Here is a 23740-nt window from a genome sequence, read left to right on the forward strand (position 1 = left end):
TTAGCATTCACATGACACAAAATTCTAAAACTACAAATGGAACACAGTTAACAAGACTCCTTCCCACCCTTGTCTCTCAATTCCGCTTCCTGGGGGCAACCAGTGTGTACCCTCCTCAAGGAAATCGACATACCTACAAACATATTTGTCTAATGCTCTTATTTTTATTTTTGTTGTACGAACTTGCACATTGTTTTACATTTTGATCTTTTCCCTTAACAAGATATTATCATGGAGTCACTCCATATCATTACCAAAAACTTTTTCTTGTTATTTTACAGCTGTATGATATTCCATTGAATAGGATATGCCAAAATTTATGTAAGGGCCCCCAATTATGGGCATTTAAATGGTTTCCAATCTATCACTGTTAATAACAATTATGCAGTGAATAACTTTGTTCTTATGTAACTGTGTATGTGTGGGAGTACATATGAAGAATAAATATATACAACTGGATTGTGGAGTCAAAGATGATGTGCATTTATAATTTGGATAATGTCAAATGCCCTTCATAGAGATATAAACTCATGATCTCACACAAGATATGTGATTGCATATTTCACACACCCAGTCCTCTGATGGTTCTGAGCCTGTTAGCTCTCATATCCATTCCCAGACCTTCTGACTCTGCTTCATGGGGGGCTTCATTTCCCAGACTCCCCTATCAACTAGCCGATGAGACTCAGCAGTAGGAGAATAGGAGGGAGCAAAGGAGAAGCCAGGGTATTTCCCATTCTTCCCTTTCAGCCTGGGTGGTGGGAATAGAAAGGTGTCTAGGGCAGCAGCTACTCCTCCCGGGTGGTCCCAAGTCCAGTAGGACAGGCTCAGTATGGGCTCAGCTCCCTGGGTTCTGGCAACACCTCCCCCTCTTGTCCCTTTGGCCTGGAGGTAACAGGATGTCCTACTGTTGCTAATCTCCAGTAGTTTCACTGTTTCCTGGGAGTCTTTCAGCCTCCCACATCCTCTGTGTAACCAACTCTGTTTTAAATTCCCCTCATTTTAAATATTCCAAGTGGTTTCTGTTTTTCTAGTTGTACCTGACTGATACTTTTCTGATACACTGACATATCCCTTCACACTGTATGTTATCCAACTTGCAGATCTTTGCCAATTATATAAAATGGTCTCGGTAGCTTGACTTAGCATTTATCTTATTAAAAGTGAGGTAGAACATTTTTACATATGTTTATGAGACACTTATATTTCCTTTTAAACTCTATATTCATATCCTTTGCCCATTTTTTGGTTTATTTTTGTCAGACCAATAGATTCTTTGATTGTGAAACCAAGTCCTGCCAGTGAAACATTTCATAAAAACATTTGTTTGAAACTAGATTTTCAACACGATTTTACCTCAGGGAGCAGTGTCCAATAAAAAACAGTACTGTGAGCCTGTTGATTGCCATGGAGGGGAGAAAAAAATAATAGGATAAGAATGTTCAGGAGTTGATAATCCATCTGGACAGTCAAAATAAACTTATGTTAAATGATGTTCATTGTTCTGAATTGTTGCAATCAATAAGTGCAAATTATAATAACAAGTCGATTGGCCTTTCCCCTCGACAATGTATCATGTAATCATTCCCTATCATTACAAGGAGTTTCCCCTTCTTCCTTCCTCCCTCCCTTCCCTCTCTTCCTCCCTCCCCCCTCCCTCCCTCCCTCTCTTCTTCCTCCTTCCTCCCTTCCTTCCTCTCTCCTTCCCTCCTTCCCTCCCTCCTTCCTTCCTTCTTTTCTTCCAGCTATATGATATTCTACTGAATAGGATTTATTATAACTTATTTAAGAGGTCTCAAGAACTCTTAGTTATAAGTGGCAGAAACCCAACTCTAAAAGGCTTAGACATGAAAAGAAATACATAGGCCCACTTAAATGCAAAGTCCAGATGTAGGTCTAATGTCAGGCACCTTTAGATTCAGGGATTCAGGTGATGTCAGTAGAAGTAGAACTATAGTCTCAGCCTCTCTCTAGTTTGTCTGCTGTCTCTCTTCCCTCTTTCTCCACTACTCCTCTCTGCTTTCCCCCTTGGGTTTTATTATTAAGCTGACTTATTTAATGTAGTGGCATCTGACAGCTCCAGAATTATCTTCTACTCAGTGGCCAGCACCTAAGAATGAGGCAATTCTTCCCTTCCACAGTGCACATTTAGTTGCCCAGGAAAACTTATTTGTCTTGCTCCAAACATTAAGTCCAGCCCTTGAGAAGTGTAAAGACTGGAGTGCTATGTTTGTGAGTAGCAAAGACAGTAAGATGGACACAGTGGTTGGAGTAAATCAGCTGAAAAGTTTACCACAGCTCACATACTTTCCTACACGTGCCTCCCGACTGGTACATAGTAAGCCACATATAAACACTGGAATTCATTTATGTCCAGATCCAGTGAAGATTTCAGCTTTTTCAGTTGGATGCCAGGCCAACAGGATAAATGTTTGAATGCAGAATGTCAAAGGGTTACTTTCCACATGGGCCCCACAGGGGCTGCATCATGACATGATTGGGTGCTGGGTTCAAAGTTGATCTGGCATTATGCAGATGTTTGCAAAGCTGACTTAATTAGTCAATCCACTTCTTTACAGACTCTCAGAATCAAAGACCTAACATCTTACCTGAGTTATAAACACTTTAAAAGAAAGACAAATAAATACAGAATAGTTAAGTGATTTGAGCAAGGTCACAAATAAGGCAGGAAGAAAGTACAGATGGAAGCCCAGAGACAGAGGAATGAAAACGAGCCCGTTTCCTACTGGTAGGTAGTCCTTTGGGTTAGAAACAGGCCCACCTTTCCTTCTTCACTAGCGCTAATACTGACTGCTTTTTAATGTTCCCCGTGAAAGGTTTGGCATCTGAAGATGATTTTGGATAACAGTGTGCCTGGCACAAAATGACCTAAAACGCTATATTTTCAATTCCCCCATCCTGAGCAGTCATCCAGCAAAATGTCGTTGAATCCAGCCATAGCATCACCTCATGACTCACAGGCAGTGCTTGTTTTTCCATTTTCTGCAAGATCTTGACCACCGTAAGAGTTTTAATGGATTCTTCCTTTATCAATAAGAGCTCTTTGACATTTGTGTGCACAAGGAACTGTACCACGTCTTCTTTTAAAATGCGAATCAGACAGTTCATTTCTTAGCCAGAAGATTGATGAGTTTATACTAGCAAGAAAAGGACATGTCTCAGGAGGATTCTGGGTAGAATTAAAAGCGCATTAATCACAAGACTGAGGTGCCAGTCTGAACTCACCACTTCCTGGCTGCATGACCTTGGGCAAGTTGCTTAACTTGGCTGAATCCAAGATTTTTTCACATATAAAATATGTTGTAATCCTCTCCACCACCCTGTAAGACTGTTATTAATTGATACAATGTATGTGGAATCATTTTGTACATGAGATTTATTATATGTTACTTATTTTAAAACTATCGTTTTCAACCTGGAAAATTAGTTTATAAATGAACATTCTACGCTATTTTGTGACATTTCTGGCATATAAGTGGTGAAATAAAGCTTTCACTCACTACTTCCTTATCAGCCAAAAATGTATCTCGACCTCTTCCATGTCACTTGCACTTGCTATGTAGTATTAGTTATTTGCATAGATCTCCAATCTCCCCTACTAGATTCTAAGTACCTTGAAGTTAAAGCTATGTCACATCTGTGATCTCTACAGGGTGCCTGGAACAATATCTTAATAAACTGTTGATATTCAATAATTATTTGTTGACTAAAAAGTAAGTGAAAAGAAAAATTTATAAGTTGGACCTCATCATAATTTAAAATGTTTGTTTTGTGAAAGACCCAATTAAGAGGACAAAAAGATAAATTACATTCTGGAAGAAAATATTTTCATATCATGTAACTGACAAAGGACTTGTATTTCGAATACACAAAGAACTCCTTTTTTAACTTTTAAGCTCAGGGGTACATGTTTGTTATATAGATAAACTTGTGTCATGGGAGTTTGTTATACAGATTACTTCATCACCCATTAAACCTAGTACCTATTAGTTATTTTTCCTGATCCTTTCCTTCCTCCCCTCTCTACCCTCCAATAGGCCCCAGTGTGTGTGGTCCCCCTCTATGTGTCCATGTCTTCCCATCATTTAGCTCCCACTTATAAGTGAGAACATGCAGTACTTGGTTTTCTGTTCCTACATTGGTTTGCTAAGGATAATGGCCTCCAGCTCCATCCATGTTTCTGCAAAAGACATAATCTCTTTTTTTATGTTTGTGTAGTATTCCACAGTATATATGTACCACATATTCTTTATCCAGTCTATCATTGATGGACATTTAGGTTGATTCCATGTTTTGGCTATCGTGAATAGTGTTGCAATGAACATGCGTGCATGTGTCTTTATGATAGAACAATTTATATCCCCTGGGGTATGCACCCAGTAATGGAAATTGCTGGGTTGAATAGTATTTCTGTTTTTAGTTCTTTCAGGAATCACTGCACTGTCTTTCACAATAGTTGAACTAATTTACACTCCCAACGTGTACAAGCATTCCACACAGGAAGTCTTAACGTTCAACAGGAAACAAACAAACCAATTAGAAAATGGGAGAAAAATGAAGAGATACTCCACTCAATCAATCCAATTAGAAAATAGAGGAAAAAAATGAACAGATATTTCACCAGATAGTATATACTTATTGCTGGGAAATAAGCACATGAAAAGATGTTCACTATCATTAGCCATTAGGGAAATGCAAACTAGAGCTATAATGAGATATCGATACCACCCACCTATCGAAATGTGTAAAAGAAATAGTAACAACACCAAATGTTGGCAACGAGGCAGAGAAATTGTGTCATTTATACATTGCTGGTGGGAATGTAAAATGATTCAACCACTCCAGCAAATAGTTTTGACCATTTCTTTTAAAACTAAGATCAGACTAACCATACAATCCAGCAGTTGAACCCTTGGACATTTATCCTAGAGAAATGAAAACTTCCGTTCATGCAGAAGTTTGTACGAGAACGATCCTAGCAGCTTTATTCATAACAGAAAAACTAGAAACTATACAAAAGTAAATAGTTAAATAAACTAAGGAATCTCCATACTGTGGAATACTACTCACATATAAGACAAACTATTGACAATGCAACAACTTGGATGGATCTTAGGGGCATTTCGTTGTGTTTTCAAAAAGCAATCTAAGAAACCTATATGCTCTCTGGTTCCATTTGTATAACATTCTTGAAATAATGACCTTATGGAGATGGAGAGCAGACTAGTGGTTACCAGGTGTTGGGGATGGGGTGGGTGGAACAGGAAGCAGGTAAGGCTATAAAAGAGTAGACCAAGGGGTCCTGTAGTAACAGTACAGTTCCGTCTCTTGATTGTGGTCGTAGTTACTTGAAGCCACATATGTGATAAAATTGTGTAGAACTATATACGTGCACATACTAGTGGAAGCATATGTAACTGTTGAAATCTGAATAAGCTCTGTGGCTTTTACAAATGTTAATTTCCTTGTTTTGATATTATATTATGGTTATGCAAGATGTTAACATTAGAGGAGGTTGGGTAAAAGTTTGCATGGGAGCTTCCTGTACATTTTTGTGTAACTTCCTGTGAATCTTTAAGTATTTCATAATTTTTAAAAGTTTTTAAAGGTGAATTAAAAATCAATACGTTTCTCCACTTGCAATTGGAAGAGGTACATCCAGCACCATAATAATACGGTATATTGTACATCTTATAATACTGTATTCAAGTCTATAGTTTGAAACTTCTTTATAGTGAGCAAGGTTTTCAATTGATATTTGCGAAAGAAGGTAATTCCCACCCTGGCCTCATATCAACTACACATGCAGAAAGCATGTCACGCACAGAAATATCCAGGAATATTGTGACAACTATAATAAAGACTGGATATGCGATCTGTAAAATTTTTTGTCCTCAAGATACAGAAAAGTTCCAGAGTGCAGAGTACATAGCAGGTCTGTGGTTTCTGATGTCCTCCTGGGCAGGCTGCCCTCCTGACTACCATATAAAGCCTAGATAAGATCTCTGAATATAGAATGGTCCTTTCTCTACCATCCTGCAAATATTAGGCAGATTTGGGCCTTATATAATCTCAACATGACATCCTGTCATGGCTTTTATACACACAAATATATTTCTGTTTTTTAATGAGGCTAGATAATTAAGTCAGCACTGACTAAAACATTCCATTTTGTCATACAAGTACACCACTTTGTATTGTTCACACAAAAAGAAACGGTTACTGATGTTTATATCAGATGTTTCTCTGAGCTCATGCATTTATATCACTGGCTGTTTTAGGTTAGGTTCTTCAGGAACAGAGTCTGAGACAGGAATCTGGGGACATGTGAATTATTGAGTAGGTGCTCAAGGGAAAAAGGAAGGGAGGCAAGCATAAAGGGGAAATGGTCTGAAAAGGGGTCAGTTTCAGCCTGAGCCCATGGGGAGCTTCAAAGGATGAATTGTACCACACAGTTACCCCCTTCGAGGCAAGGGGGTGGCCTTTGTAATCCTGGTAAATCAGTTATGATCTACCTGCTGCCCCTGGTTGGAGCGCATTCTCCCATGCAAGGTGGCTTCTGTTTAGCTGAAAGCAATTATCTGAAAGAGGTAGCTGTGAGCTATTAGGTGCCAACACTTACACCAGCTGGGAAAGGGGCACAAGCCCAGGAAAGGGCATCTGGAATGGCACCAACAGTGCCAACTATACTTTCCTCCCTAAATCCTTGTCACATAATAAAAGGATAAAAGTAAGAGTAAATGAGGAGCAGCACTAGAAGTCAGGGAGGGATGTCATATATACTCTGAGAACTGGAACAGCTTAAGATATATCAGCTTGACAAAACAGCCAGTAAAAAATTAGCAAAGGATGTGACTAGTCCACACACAGAGGTAAAGCACAGGTAATCCACAAACTTAGAAAAGATGCTCAACCTTGCCAGTAATGCATAAAGTGAAAATTAAAACACATTTTGTTAATTATAATTTTAAAAGGAAAAAAAGATTGAAAATATTTACATTGGTAAAAATATGGGGAAATAAGTATTCTCAAATTCTATTGGTGGGAGATTTTTGGAGGTCAGCTTAGTCTAAGACATACAAACTGTTTGAGCCATATATTGTATTTCTAGAACTCTGTGCTACCAAAATACTAGCACAAGGTACAAAAAGGTTTGTACATGACCTTTTCTACATAAATTATAATACTGAAAAATGCAAACACTTTCAAGTCTGAATTGGCAACAGCTTAAAATAAGGAATTCCATACAGTTATTAGAAAGGTGAATCTATACATACTGATATGCGGAAAGTTGACCACAGTCTAAAGTAAGTTGGCCAGGTTCAAGGTGGGAGTTGAGGGATTAATTATAAAATAGCATATACTATAGGCTATAGTATATAGCATATACCATAGTACTTATATGTATAAAAACTACTTGTTCCCTTACAAAACAAAGTATTTTGCTTTGTTACATATATATGCCTATATCTACATATATATCTATGTGGAACAAAACAAAACACTTAGCAGGGCATGGCATTCTTTCTTTTCTTAAGAAAATAGTGTTTCTATAAACAGAGTAAACAGACAACCTACAGAATGTAGAAAATATTTGCAAACTGCACAACTGACAAAGGTTTAATATCCAGAATCTATAGGGAACTTAAGAAAATTGACAAACAGAAAGGATATAACCCAATTAAAAAGTGGGCAAAGTACATGAACAGACACTTTTCAAAAGAAGACACACACATGACCAACGAACATGTAAAGAATGCTCAGGCCGGGCGTGGTGACTCATGCCTGTAATCCCAGCACTTTGGGAGGCCGAGGCAGGCGGATCACTTGAGGTCAAAAGTTCAAGACCAGCCTGGCCAACATGGTGAAGCCCCATCTCTCAAAAAATACAAAAAGTAGCCGGGCATTGTGGTGAGTGCCCATAATCCCACACTTGGGTGGCTGAGAAAAGGGAATTGCTTGAACTTGGGAGGTGGAGGTTGCAGTGAGCCGAGATTGCGCCACTGCACTCCAGCCTGGGCGACAGAGTAAGACTCCATCTCAAAAAAAAAAAAAAAAAAAAATGCTCAATATCACTAACCATTAGAGAAATGTAAATCAAAACTGCAATGAGATACCATCTCATACCAGTGAGAATGCCTATTATTAAAAAGTCAACAAACAACAGATGCTGATGAGGTTGCAGAGAAAGGGGAATGTTTATACACTGATGGCAGGAATGTAAATTAGTCCAGCCAGTGAAAAGCAGTGTGGTGATTTCTCAAAGAACTTAAAACAGAAACATCATTTGACTCAGGAATCCTACTATTGGGTATATACCCAAACAAATATAGATCATTCTACCATAAAGACACATGCACACATATGTTCATTGCAGCACTAGTCACTATAGCAAAGTCATGGAATCAACCTAAATGCCCATTAACAGTAGAAAGATAAAGAAAATGTGGTATATATGCACCATGGAATACTACACAGCCATGAAACAGAATGAGATCATGTTATGTGCAGCAACATAGATGGAGCTGGAGGCCATCATCTTGAATGAACTAATGCAGGAACAGAAAACCAAATACCACATGTTCTCACTTATAAGTGGGAGTTAAACATTGAGAACACATGGGCATAAATAAGGGAACAACAGACACCTGGCATACTTGAGGGTGGGGAGGGTGGCAGGACACCGAGGATCAAAAGACTACCTATCAAGTAGTATGCTGATTACCTGGGTGATGAAGCAATCTATACACCAAACCCACACGATATGCAATTTAGCTATGTAACAAACCTGCACATGCACCCCTGAACCTAAAATAAAAGTTAAAAAAAAGAAAGAAAGAAAATGGTGTTTCTCAGGAGGAACAGAGAAAGAAAGTTATCCCTAAGCAGATTCGATTTTTCTCTGAGAGCTGTGAGACTTCTTTACTTGTTATTCCAGGTCAGGTGCTGAGAAGCAGAGCCTAGAGAGAGAGATTCATTTGCACAGGATTTATTGAGTAGATGCTCTCGGGAGAATGGGAATGATGGGAACAGGATGAGGCAGGGAAAGGATCTGAGTGAGCGAGAATGTGGTCTCACTGGAAACTAGCCCTGGATGATACCATGGAGTTATTTCTCTGGAGTATGAATTTCACCATAGAACTAATTGCATCTTGAAGCAAGTGGGACCAGCCCTTAGCATTCTTATGCCAGAGCGGGCTAACAGCATTGTCTTCATTTGGGGTGGTCAGGATGAGATTCTCCTGAATAAAGTAGCTTCTGTTCCCCCAGAAGATAACTCTCCAAAGAAAGGGGCCACTGAGCATCATTAGCAACCAACACTCACAGCACCTGGGGTTGGGGGTGCCTACCTGATGAAGGGGATCTGGGCAGATACCTTAAGGGAACATTACTTATATAAAAAGCAAGGTGAGTAGGCACTCACTGTATTTGGCTCTTGAGTCTTGGGGTAAAAATGGCAAGAGGAATTCTTGTGAAACAAAACCTTTCTAATCAGATGAGGCCATCTCTACCAGATTTGAAAGCTGGTCTCTAAAGAGGAGATGATTCAACTTATATGAAGAGTGGGTGGATGCCCTAATTTTGTCCCTGAAATTTAAAGTTATGAAGACCAGTTGGCGAGGAGCAGAATGACCACACTTAGAGTTCCTACTAGCACTTCTCTATGAATGAGGGCCACCTTACCCTCTGGCTGGAAGTATTAGAAGGTGGTGGGCTTATCTCAGGGGCATGCAGTTGGCAAGTGGAGGATGAGCTGAATTTCAGCCTCCATTTGTCCTCCTAGCCAGACACCTGTATGCAGCAAATGACTACACAACTGGACAGAGTGACCTTGACCCAACAAAGGTCCAGTGCAGAGAAGGGCAAGGAGATCACTAAAATAAAGTTACTTTGAGAAATGAGGAGGCTAAGCTTATGAATAGGCTCCACATGAGGACTGAGGTGTTTTCAATCGGAGCGGGAAGAAAGAGAGGGAGCTCAGACCCCGAGAGTGTGGCTAGAAGTCTCCAAGGAACAGTGCTTAAGCATGGGAATGTGATCAAACCGAGCTGCAACCTTGGCTGTCAACACAGGGATCCACTGTGATCCGGACCAGCAAGGGCTATCCAAACCACACAAGACCAGTCTTCAACAGTCCCACCATGAAGCAGCAGGTGAATAGGAAACACAGTTCAATGCATTCTGCTTGCTGTGTGAAAAAACAAGATGCACACTATTGGACTAAGCTTCAAAAGGTAAACTCTGAATTTTCCGCTCTTCAGCAGTAATTCATTTTAAAAATAAAAGATATGATCATATGTCTATCTCGAGATGATCAAGCAGATCATTCTGGACTAAATAGAAATAAAAATAGAAATGTGGAGGGAAAATATTGTTTCTGGTAAGTATGGTAGTTTTCTCTGAGTTTTTTTTAGAACAATTAATATTTTATTATACAACTATTCCTTTCCTGCTAAATAATGGCTTTTAAAAATCTTTGCTGCTCTCTTTAGTAAAGTTGATTCTATCTTGGAACGACAATGCAGAAATATAGTAGAATCTTGTCGTTCACTGACTAGGGTATCCAATAAGGGTCCCTGCTGCTGCTGAGAGATTCTGATAATAAAAATATTATTTTACAGAAGGAAACATGATTACTGACTTATAGAATCTTGATTTGTGACTCTCTCCTCTTACAATTTTTCTTATTGTAAATCAGGTTCTTACAACAAAGCCCAGGCTTGGTTAATAACCTCTATAACCAAATAAGATTACAATGCGTCTCTGAATCCTGAACTGGTTGAGATCCGTGGCAGCTGACTCACCTACAGCTGTACTGAGGATTAATAAAATTAACAGGAATGCCCAGAAATTCAACCAGGGCCTTGTGTGTGAGTGTGCCTCTTTGTCATAACAATCCTCAAATCCCGCGGGAGAGTTTAATTGTCATGATCTTATTCACTGAGTATTAGTAGTAAGTTTGCTATTGAAGGGCAAAGTCAGGCATTACCAAAGAAAAAAAGTCAGATGAACCTGCCCCCTTCCCCTCCACTCCTGATCCTCCACTCCTTGCTCTGCATTTTCCTTGTCCCATTGCACTTACCACACACTAAACTTTCTTACTGTTTACTATTTGTTGTGTGTCTTCCTCACTAGAATGTAAGTTGCTTGAGGGCAGGGGTCTTTATGTTACTCACTGATATCTCCAAGCGCCCTGGACAGAAGCTAGCACACAGGAAGTACCCAACAAATACTTATTGAATAAATGAAGACACCAGAGAAAATGTTCATCCACAAACATTTACAATTCAAACACATTCAGAGACTTTCATGCACAACGAATATTCACTTTTTTTGTTTAATCAGATGACCTAAATTTGTATGTATTTTAAAATTTCTTTGAGAGGTAAAGAATTTCTATGCTGGTTGCAATGATACTCCAGCTCATTAGTGACATTTCTCCTCTTGGTCACCCCTCCTTTACCACTACGACTGCCACCATTAAGAGAGAGCCAACAGGATTATGACAGTAGGAGAAAAAAAAAGTGGATCTTATCTGGAACATAGTAATCCAAGAGTAAGGAAGAAATGGATATAATGTGGAGGAAGCTTCTATTACACAGGAAGAAAAGAGAGAAGTAGTCTTTCATTCAGGAGAGCAATAGAATAATTTGGAAGGAATGTGAGGAGGAAAAGACATTATTTGCTTCTTCCAAGGATCCACTGATGCTCTCTTGTATCCCAGGGGATTTAAACAGGAAATGTGGAAGGCTAGTGAGAAAATGGAAACATAGCATTTGAGGCAACCACTGAAAACAGAGTGGGTTAGTAGCATTGAGACCCTGAGAGACTGAATATACAAATGATAATGGTCAGACCACCTATGACAAAAGAAGTCTGACCCACAACTCCTGGAGCACTAAGCCCAGAATGGTCAATGACTGCCAGCTTCCCTATTTTTTGTCCCCCTCTTCCAATTCAGGACCAAACAGAGAATGCCAAATATGCTACACTAATCAATCACTTAGGATGCCTACCACCAGCTTCCCATGCCAGCAACCTCCAGAGAAATCTGAAGATTTTTCTGTCATCTATGTCCTAGGGAATGGTTAAGTCTCATAATTTTATTTTCCTTATCATCTACTTTGCATATAAGTTTTACTTTCTCATGTCAGAAGCAGGGCTCAGTCACCCGAGACAGTTTCCAGTTCTATGCCACACCCAAATGGCTCAAGCCAATGGCCAGAGAGATAAGACCATAGAGGCATCTCTACCACCTAGCAGACTGGACTTCCACTTTCCTGCAGCTTCCTTTAAAGAGGATTTTCAGGCATTTAACTGCAAACTCAAAGTAGCCCACACACCCTATTCCCTTATACATGCTAATAGTTGCTGCGCTCTCTCTCTCTCTCTCTCTCTCTGTCTCTCTCTTTGCGTGACTCTTCATACCTGCCTTGTGTGACCCCAGGTACAGAGAGAGGACTACCCTCCCAACTCATTGTACCCACCCTGTGCAGGATCTGTAAGTAAAAAAAAAAAAATCTTTGAACTTGTTTCCTGTTGTGGCAGTGTATTGAATTTGTTACCTTCCATCTGAAGAACTAGGGACTGTCCTACTTAGAGTTTTCCCGGAATGCCAAAGATCACAAGATTGGGTTCCCAATGCCAGAGCAATGGTCAGGTGGGCATAAACTGGGTCAGACAGGAGCCACAAGGGCGTTTGCCAGTATAAACAAGTTCCCCATGTGTGGGACCTCTGGTCACAAGTTGGATAACTAGGCATTAGGGCATCCTGTGAAAAGTCCACTGTAAACATCCAGCTCCCCTTCATTTCCCATTAGGACAGGGCTGCTAGACACTCTGATACTGGAACAACAATTGAGCTGGGAACTTTCAAAACACAGTGATGAAAAAGAATGGCCTGATTCCACCAAGGATGCCAGATAAATGGGGACTAATAATAAAATCCAGTCACCAAACTGAGAATAAATAGCTGAGGAATTCAGCAACACAGAGGATAGAGTTCTTTTTTTATCCCTTTTTACTCTCTTTGGTGCTTCTGCTTTATGTAGGGTTGCCTAAAAGTGTTGTCTGTCATATAAAGGAGAATCACAAGGTAGAACATCGGCATAGACCCTACAAGCCTATTGTTAGAGCCAGTTTCACAGACCAATGAGTTTATAGTTCTCACCAAACTAGCCCCCACGCGGACATATTTTGCCAAGTCACCAATACAACTGGATGAGGTTCTCCTTCCATCATTTTTCTTGTTGTTATGAGAACCTAGCTTTGATCCAGAGAGAATGTTCTCCTTGGTGCATGTTCTCTTTGATTTTCTGCCTGCGTATAAGTGCTGACCATCAGTTCTGTGTTCAGAGGCAGCCAAGCAACAGGTGGGAGTCTCAGAGACAAAGTACATAAGCATCACTTTCAACGGACTGTTGCCTGCTCTTGTGAGTCATCTAAGTCTAAATCGTCTCTTCCTTCAGAAGAAACTCTTGCTGTGTATAATGCTTTTATTTCTTTCTCTAAATGGTATAACTTCACCAATGATAATTTGGACCTTGAATGGCCACTCTCAGGGACATTTGACTTGAACAAAATTGTTTATTTGAGAAATGCCTTAGAAAAGAAAGAGAATAGTATTTATCAAGCTCAGTGGATAACACTTTTTGATTGGTATGTAGAGGCTTCTAAATGAAATTCTGATTTAAAAATTGTTTTACTAAAGCACTCTTTGGCCAAAAGTAATAAACAACATTACAAATGTAAGCAATAAAAAAACTATCAATAGACTCATTTCCCTGGTAAATCCTCTCCCTCCTTGTCCTCCAGTTGCCTCCCTATATCTAGCTCTCCCTCTTCCTTCTTATCTTTCTGATCTCTCTCCTTTTACCCTTATTTCAACTTTCCCTTCTTCCCCCTTTCAAGAACCCAAAATGCAATTTGCCTCTAAAGATCCATCCCCTCCCTGAGTCAGGTGTGTAAGCGATGGCATAATTTAAACCTCAGATACAAGCCGAACTAACAGCTATATTTCAGGATTTCCTTAAGCACAGACAAGGACAAGGATTATTCATAGAAGGATTTAGACTTCCTTTGGGTGCATACGTGTCAGAGTTGAACAGCTGAACTATATCAATATGTGTATTTGTTGGTCAAACCCTCAGCTAGATACTAAATCCTGAATGACAATAGCTAATTGAATTGACCAAGAAAGGGATCTACAGAATCCCTCTTTCCACAATAAATGTGTGGGTCAAAAAAGGCCCTAAAACCAGAGCAGTCTCCCAAATGCCATACCTAAAACATTTCTCAATAAAAACAGATTGAACCATAATTCCATCATATAAACACAAAAAAGATAAAACTATAGAAGTTTATGGCCATACGGCCTACTTCCCAAGGTTTATCCCCTCTGATACGGTAACTGGAAGACCCTGAATTTAGACTTGGGATTTGCTTACTTGGTCTAGGTTGGGCAATTTGGATTTCTGGTTTCAAAGTGTCTTATAGGGATTCCTAATTGTTCTTGTTTTTGTCACAGTGAACATGATACTAATCTGTTGTAGTCTATCCAGATTCTAAAATGCCACTCTGTAGCTGCTCTCTCATCAAGATGATTGCCATGATGATACAACAACAAGATGCCCACAAAGATCTTGCAATACAGTTGACCATGGAGACAACTGAATAATCTCTGAACAGTGAACATCTGAATCTCTAGCCTTTTCTGAATTTTTCAAGTTCTTACAAGTGAAAGAATAATCAGGAGGGAAATCAAGACACTGAGTTTACAAATGGACAACGGCCAGATCATATATGATGATGGAACTCTGACCCTCAACCTCTACAGGAACTATCCAAGTAGCCAAACCACAACTTCTGCAGCAATCTGCCTGGAACAACTTGCACTTGATTAATGACTGCCAGCTTCTCTACTTTTTGCCCCTGTTTTCAGCTAAGAACTAATTATGGAAAGCCAAATATGATTCCCAAACCAATCTCATGGGATGTCCCACTTCTAGTTAGCCTACCTACAGTTTCCCCATGCCAATCAGGGTAATCTGAAGTCTTCCCTTTTTTTCACCATAAAGCTTTCCTACCCCCCTACCTGTCTTGTCATGTTTGCCAAATGCAAGTGCTAGTGGCTGACTCCCTAGCTATCACAAGCTCCGAGTAGCCTCTTCTCAATCTCATTTAGGTGGTCTTCATTTAATTCCACATCCTACTTGGAACTTTGGAAGGAGAGAGCCTTACTTAGTTTCCATGTGGCAACATGGAGAAACTGCCACCAAGTAAGAATAAAATTGTGGCAGATATATAGTGAGAAAGAATAGGTGTGGTACCCTGATACTCCCTTTTCTTTTACATACCAGAGAAGGAATCCATAAATCCCCTATTGTCCCTGTGAAAGAATGTGGAAGGGACTGAGAATTGAGAGCCAGCAAACCTACAGGGACCACTGCTGGGAGGGACTAGGCAATATTTCCATAGGGGATATGAAGTGGTTTCTCTGGGCCAGGATGTGAAATTTGGCTGAGACTCAGAGGCTTGGCCAAAATATTAATAGCTAAAGTGGCCTTAGGTCATCAGAAGAGTCTCCAAGTCCTCACCATACCAAGAACACTGTATGAATTAGGTTTTGCTCTGTAACAGGCCAAATTTAGCAACGCTCCCTCTAATAAATATGTCCAAACAAAGTTACAAATCATTTTCTTATGTTTTCAGAGGACACCTGAAGTAAGGCTTGGATGTTAAAAATAATCACTAAAGGCTGGGGGGAGTGAAAATAATATAGAGAGTGTTATTATTTGAGGCTAATGTTTCCAGACTTTGTTCCATTGAACAATAACTTGGGGAGCTATTAGAAGATACTCCATGAGAAAGGTGTTTTGTGGTTGAAAGAAGTTGAGAAACAGTATGTACCATATTCACTCCATAGAGACTAAAATGTGTGTAAGCATAATGAAGGCTCTGAGAAGTCCTGTGACAGACTTGTCTAACTTTACCTAACTCAGTCATTCTTAATCTTATGAAACCAAAGTCCCCTTCATTTTAGTGCACAACCCATATTTTATAGACAGTCATACCCTGAAATATCAGTTAGTTCGTTTAAATTGTATTCCACCCCTTATGAAAGGGAACTTATAAGGCAAAGAGCTTGCTGGAGTCTCTCCATTCTTGCTTCTATGTGTTAGATACTGTCCCAAAAGCCCAAGGTGAATTTCTCCATGAATAGACAAAGAGAAGAAGGTCAAAGCCCTCTCCTGCCTACCTGAGCTCTACATTCCCAGTTCTGCTTACCTCTCTGAAGAGCCGTTTCTTTCTAGATGAAGCAATACCTAAAATGTCCTTCCTCACAAGATAGGAGAGAGGGAATAGTTTTTGTGAGTGGGAACTCTGGAGTCTGACTCCACTGCATTTCCATTTCCATTCTCTGTGTCCCAATTTCTTTATCTGTAAAATAGATAACCAGTCATTACTACCCCATAGGGTATTGTGAGTATTACATGAGTTAAAGCATGAGAAATACTTAGAACGGGGTCCAGCATATAGGGTATACTCTATAGATGTCAGTAATTATTTTCTTTAGCTTAGATCTGACAGCCCTCAAAAGAATATCCCCATCAGACTGAAAAGTGGATACCAAAATTTGTACAAGAAAAATACATCGTGGGGATTTAGGGAAATTTTTTCTGGTAGCAAAATATTTTGTTAGCATGACTTTCTCTGTGGTGGTACAAAACCCTCTTAATACATTTTGCATGTTTATATTTTATTAATATAATTTCAGAAGCAACACATTCTAATGCTGGGAGGCTGGAAAATGTAAGGGAGCACGAGAGAGAAAAATGCACTCAAAATTTTCTGTCTTTGGAGACTCAACTGGTAATATTTTGTGATATATGTGTGTATATACACACATACATATTAGGAAAATAATGACATGATACATCTCTGGAAATACATTCTATTTAGCAAAATAGTGTGTACACTTTCCCATGTCAGTTAACATTCCTTAGAAATATAATTTTATCAGCTGCAGATTATTCCTGTATCTGTATGTGGATGTATCATAATTCATTTTTTTGATTCCTGAGTGTTTACTCACTGGGATTATTCAATTAATCACCAATCACAAAACCAGCATTTTTACAGAAGCTCTGCTGGAAAGTTACTCACTAGCTCTTTTCACTGGATTGCCCACTCATACACAATGCCTACATCTTAGTCTTCATTATTTTTAAGGATAAGTTAATTCAAGTCACGCACATCCACAAGTCAGACAAGTCAGCCTGAGGAAATCAAAAGGCTAGGAGACAGAGTTTATTAAATAATATTAAAGGAAATAGTATACTTTGTCCGTTGTCTGCCAATTTTCTCTGTATTTATTATTCAAGCATTTAATAAGATCTCTTTCTTCATTTTTGTGCTTGATGCCCTTCTACTTTCCACAAAACAGAAGTATTTACTATAATGTGTATCATTCCATATTATGTAACACATAAAATTGACCAGCACATCTGTATTAGTTCCTTCTCACACTGCTATGAAGAAATACCTGAGACTGGGTAACTTACGAAGAAAAGAGATTTAATTGACTCACAGTTCCACATGGCTGGAGAGGCCTCAGGGAACTTACAATTATGACAGAAGGTACCTCATCACAGGGCGGCAGGAGAGAGAATGAGTACCAAACGAAGGGGGATGCCCCTTGTAAAACCATCAGATTTCACCAGACCTCACTCACTATCATGAGAACGACATGGGGGGACTGCCCCCATGATCTAATCACCTCCCATGAGGTCCCTCCCACAACACGTGGGGATTGCAATTCAAATTACAATTCAAGGTGAGATGTGGGTGGGGACACAGATCCAGACCATATTAACATCCTTCCTTCATTTCAGGATGAAAGAAGATCTGGTATGCATCAAGGATAAAATATTGTAGGAAAAAAGTTATCTAGAAATCCCCACACCGAAGTATCGAAAATGCCAAATTTATCTTAAATAGACTTTTTTTCTAATAATCTTTCATATTTCAAATCATGCAAATAGAATAATCAATGGATGACTGGCCCTGGTATCTATGGTGATGACAGCATCTACAGTGCAATGAATGACCAACCAATTAAAAACATCGCCCGAGCTGAATTCTCACATCAGAGACAGTGAGATGCAGCGCATACTATGTTGGACAGCCATTATTTTTTCACCTGTTGGAATCATTACTTTCTCATAATACACCCCATCACCCAGCTCCTGGAAAGGACCCAGGTACAGCCATCACAGCATCCCACCCCCAGGTTAGAGTGACTGCTTCAGTCACAGTAAAGTGACTACTTTCAAGAGGTAACTTGGGAAATTAGGTTTATGATTTAGTTCAGGAATATTCACTGAACAATTGAGAAAGAGTAGCTACTGGTAAAACTTTTATTCTATTTGATACAAATAGAATAAAAGCTGAATCTGCTTACAGTAATCTTGCCTGAGAACAAAGGTAAATGATGTGTAAGAAATCTCTGCAAATTATTCAGTTCATGATTTTGCAGGATGCCAGTATGAGCAGGGCACATCTGAATGGTTTTCCTGATCTGGGCTGGAGTCACTTCATACATCTGTGGATAGCCCCCTAGATTAGCTGGGCCTGGCTGACCTAGGATGGTTTGTCTGACTTCCATGGAGTCTCTTCTTATCCGGCAGACAAGTCCAGGCTTATTCACACAGCAGAAGCATGGTTCCAAAAAGTGAGTGGAAGCGTGCAAGGCCTCTTGAGGCCCAGGCTCAGAACTGTCATGGTGTCAGTTTCTCCACATTCTGTTAGTTGAAACAATTCACAAAGCCAGCCCCAACTTAAAGGGGTAGGGAAAGAGACCCCATCTCCATATGGGAGGAGCTGCAAATTCACATTGCATGGAGGTCTAGATATAGGAAAGGAAATAATTTTGGTCATTTTTAAATAAATAATCCACGATACTCCATTTTCTGGCTACAATTATTCATGTCCCTCCTACACGCAAAATACACTTACCTCTTCCTGAGACCCCCTTTTATCTGGAGCAGAGTCCAGGACTTTTGGACCTACATTCTGCCATATGAGGTTCCCCAAAATTAGGGACCTATGAACTAAAAAAACAAGTTATATACCCTCAATGTACCCACTAAACAAGTGTGAGACTAGGAAAGGATAGCCACAAGAGACTTTCCCATTCAAAATACTCCGTCAATGGAAATTCATGCTGTGAAAAAACCTTGCACATTTTACAGAGCACAGGAATTCATCGCAGAGCAGGAGATGCTGCAGAAGTGCAGGCTGAACAGACAAGTTGCAGCAGGAGGCTGTGGATAGCACTAAGGCATTTTTAAAGCAGTTCTTACGTTTCTGGTTTCTGCAGATGCTGACATAACAAATTCTGATTCTAAGCTACTTGGCCAGGTTCCTTTCTACATATCAACAAGGATTTTCCAGTAAATAAAACATTCATGCATTTTTTTATTAGCACTTGATGCTTTTTTTTTTTAAAGTTGTTGCCATTTTAAAGTGATAAGTATATACCCCAAATCCTGATATTCTGTGTAAGATTTGATGAGTGAAATGTTTGCTTTGTGTTTTATCATTAAACCTTTAGAGTTTTCCATAATACATTTTTTTTTTAAATTATACTTTAAGTTCTACTGTTTTCTGCTAAGTCTGGATGGCTTTGGTCAATGTAAGCTGATAGCTACTTAATATATCCCTTGATTGAGTCCCAGGGCATATTTTTATTAAATAAAGGTTTTCTAAGCATAGGTAGCTTTTAAAAACTTGTAAAACTTATTGTTGAAGGATAATATACAGATAAAAAATATACATATCATTTGTGTACAGCTTGATAAATTTTACAATTGAACACACATGTAATAAGCACATAGATCAAGAAACATAATATTACCAGATCCTAGAAGCTTCCTTGTGCCCACTTTCCACCATTAGTCGTCTAGGGTAGGGTTTCTCAACCCCGGCACCACCGACCTTTTGTACTGGACAATTATTTGCTATGGAGGGCTGTCCCGTGCATTGTTGGATGTTTAGCAGCATTCCTGGCCTCTACCCTCTGGCTGCCAGTAGCAGCCCTATCAATGGTACACCAAAAATCTCTCTCCAGATAAAGAAATAAGCCCAATATTTCCTGGAAACAAAGTCATCCCCAGCTGAGGACCACTGCCTCTAGGGTAACCACTCTTATGATTTCTAATAGCACAGATCAATTTAGCCTGTTTATATATTTTATGCACATGAACTCATACAATATACTCTTTTGCATATGGCTTTATTGTCTTAAGATTTCATTTGTGAGATTCATTCATTATTTTGTGTGTAGTCATAGACTGATCATTCTTGTTGCTGTATGGTACTCCATTGCATGACCATACTACAATTTATTTACTCATCTATTGAAGGCCATTTTGGTAATTGCCAGTTTTTGACTAATATATAGTCTTAAAACTTATTTATTTCTGATCATACTTTATATCCCAAACTACATACCATACCTTACTTCTAAACAAATATTTTTTTTAGTCAAGGAATCTAAACTTTGGGAGTTTTGTTAATCTGAAACAAATCACATGTTAGACATTATATGTAAACTATTTTTATGGTAATTTCATAAGAAACCCACAATGAGTCCACTGATCCTGAGCACGAAGTTGGGAGGGGGAAGAAAAGAGGAATCCATGTTCAATGAAACCAATATTTATTGAACATCCATGATTTCTAGGCACTTTGTGGCTCTGGAAATGTAAAAATAAACAAGACAAGTTTTGTACCTTGAAGAAGTTTCTAGTTCCCTTCTTGTAATGGCTTGCCAAACTTTCTCTTCTTGGCTGCTAAAATCTTTAGAAGGCTGCCTCTGATAAGAAGATCCAAGCAGATCTTCTGCACCAGAGGGAGTGTGAGATGAGCAGCTAGAGCTGCACCTGCTCTAAGTATTTGTCAAGAAAGATAAAAGTGGTAGTCCTAGACTTATAGCCCATCTCACCAAGGTAAGGAAAAAGGGAAGAATTTAGAGCAGAAACCTTGGCTAGGATAGGCAGGTACAAACTTCAGGAAGAAATATCCCCTGTCCTCAAGAGCGTAATCACAGTAGAGACTGGACGCGGCATGAGAGGAAAGATAACAGACACAGCCCACAGGAAACCAGCTAACAGAGAGGACTAAAATGCTTAGTGATGTGCCAGAGATCTTTATAGCTAAGTCTAAAAACTTCATTTACATCCATAACACACATCCTACTAGACAAAGGAGAATGTGAGCGTAGAGAAATGATGACTCCACTGGGCTTCTGTTTTTTAAAAAATACAGGTCCTCAATAGGTATCAAGCATATTGGGTAGCTGTCTTTTTAGAAGAAGAGTTTTATTACCAGTATTTTGTAAAGCATCTTTGTCTCTTATCTTTGCTACTCAAATATTTCATTAACTGCAACTTTAGTACAACAGAAAATAAAGGCCAATGTAACCAGTGTCAGCCTTCCTATTCATCATTCGAAAGCTTTTGAGGCTTTCACTTCTTTTTCTCGATTCATATTTGTTCGTTATTACTACATACTCTTTAAATTCAGTACTATTTAACTGAATAAACCAAATGATCATGTTGTGAGTTCTTTTTAATTAACCTTTTGATTAAAGTTGCCTTTTCATTATCAACTTATAAATATAAAACATAATAAGGAATTGCAATTCTATAGGAGAAGGTTTCTGAATTTTCTCTTAAGTGAATCACTAGGAATTAGAGGAATATTTTAATTTTCTATTACCTTGTACATATTCATTATTTAACAGATCATTACATAAAACCTTAGTTCTAAGGACATTTTAGATAATATTTGAAAAAATGACATTTCAACTACTTTACTAGGCAATCCTTTAAACACCGGGACTAATTCATTAGAAAAGCATAACAGTCAAAGCAAAACAAAACAAAACTTACTCAGCTTTTTAATTGTCTTGTTCTTGTGCAGGCAGGAATATGCCCACCCTCCCCTGTACTCTTCTCCTACTGCCAATTAACCAATTACAGAACAATGAAACATTGAGTCATTGAATTTTAGGTCCTTAATATTTAAAAACAAACCTTTTACTTTTGTTTTTTGTCCAGCAGGAAAATCCCACAAGAACACATTTTTCAGTGTATTTATTCATCACATGCTAAAATAACCCAGAACAAATGTGCAAGACTTTCCATGGAACTACTTGTGCCTTCCCATTAATCTGTCTCAAAAAAAATTTCACTGCAAAGGATTTGTAATAGGTTATCACATGATAAATATTTTTCTCTTCAAAATTCTTGCTTACTTATTTGTGAACCCCAATACTATGAGTTAGCATTTTAATAAGTATGCTTATTGTTTAAAGAAATCTTGTGCATCTTTTTGTAATGCAAAATATATATACATGGTTTTTAAAACATTATCTGCACATGTATATGTGTATCTGTGTATCTATACATTTAGCAATACATCTACTTCTATATAGTATGTATATGTGTGTGTAACCAGAAGATACACACACATATACTTACGTACAGTGTATGTGAAATATATATATGCACATATATTCTTACTATATATACAATTTTTATACTATGTACATATATACATACAATCATTATACTATGATTAATTTTATGTGTCAACTTGACTGGGCCACACGATGCCCAGACATTTGGCCAAACATTATTCTGGTTATTTCCTTGAGGGTATTCTTGGGTAAAATTAACATTTGAATCAGTAGATTGAGTAAACCAGAGCACTGTCCCTAATGTGAGTGGGTCTCATCCAATCAGTTGAAGGCCCAAATAAAATAAAAGGGCTGATCCTCCCCTGAGTAAGAGAATTTTTCCTGCCTGATAGCCTTCACACTAGGACATCAGCTTTTTTCCTGCCTTAGGACTTTGACTGAAATATTAGCTCTTCCTGGGCCTTAAGCCTGCTGGTCTTTGGACTGGAAGTGTACCATCTGGTCTCTTGGTTCTCAGGCCTTTGGACTTGGACTGGAACGAAACCATTGACTCTTCCGGGTCTCCAGCTTGCTGATTCAACCTACAGATTTTGGGACTTGTCAGCCTTCACAATCTCATGGGCCAATTTCTTACAAAAAATCTCTTAGTATATATTAGCCCATTTCTCTGGAGAACTCTGACATAACACATGCATATATACATACATACAGTACCAAATGATACTTAAGAGCATGGGAACTCTGCAGTCTATCTGCTTAAGTTTAAATCCCAGACCCATACAGTAACAAAAGCAAGTCACTTAACCACTGAGAGCCTCAGATTCCTTACTCTAAAATGAGAATAATTCTTGTATCTATTTTGTAGCACTGTTATAAGGGTTAAATGAGCTTTATCTAGAGCTCAGAGCAGCATCCAGCCTATGGCAAACACAACACAAATCCTTGCCTGTAATTACTCTATATGTGTATGTGTTTGTATTTGTGTAGTGCAGGTGTAAATATTCTCTTTTGTGTCTCTACTACACACATTTGGATTTTTGTGTACCAGGTTTTTTCTTAATGTGGGAGATGTGCATACACTTAGAAATGGTCAGAAAATTACTTAACTCTACATCTTCAGGTTAAATAAATGTAACTTGTGACTTTTGCCTCATATATTTTATAATCTAAACTCTTCAAATCCTTTCATACATTATTTTCTTAAATCTTCCTAAATTTTTCCCATCTCTAGAG

Source organism: Chlorocebus sabaeus, chromosome 22 (assembly GCF_047675955.1).
Source record: "Chlorocebus sabaeus isolate Y175 chromosome 22, mChlSab1.0.hap1, whole genome shotgun sequence".
Taxonomy (NCBI): Eukaryota; Metazoa; Chordata; class Mammalia; order Primates; family Cercopithecidae; genus Chlorocebus; species Chlorocebus sabaeus.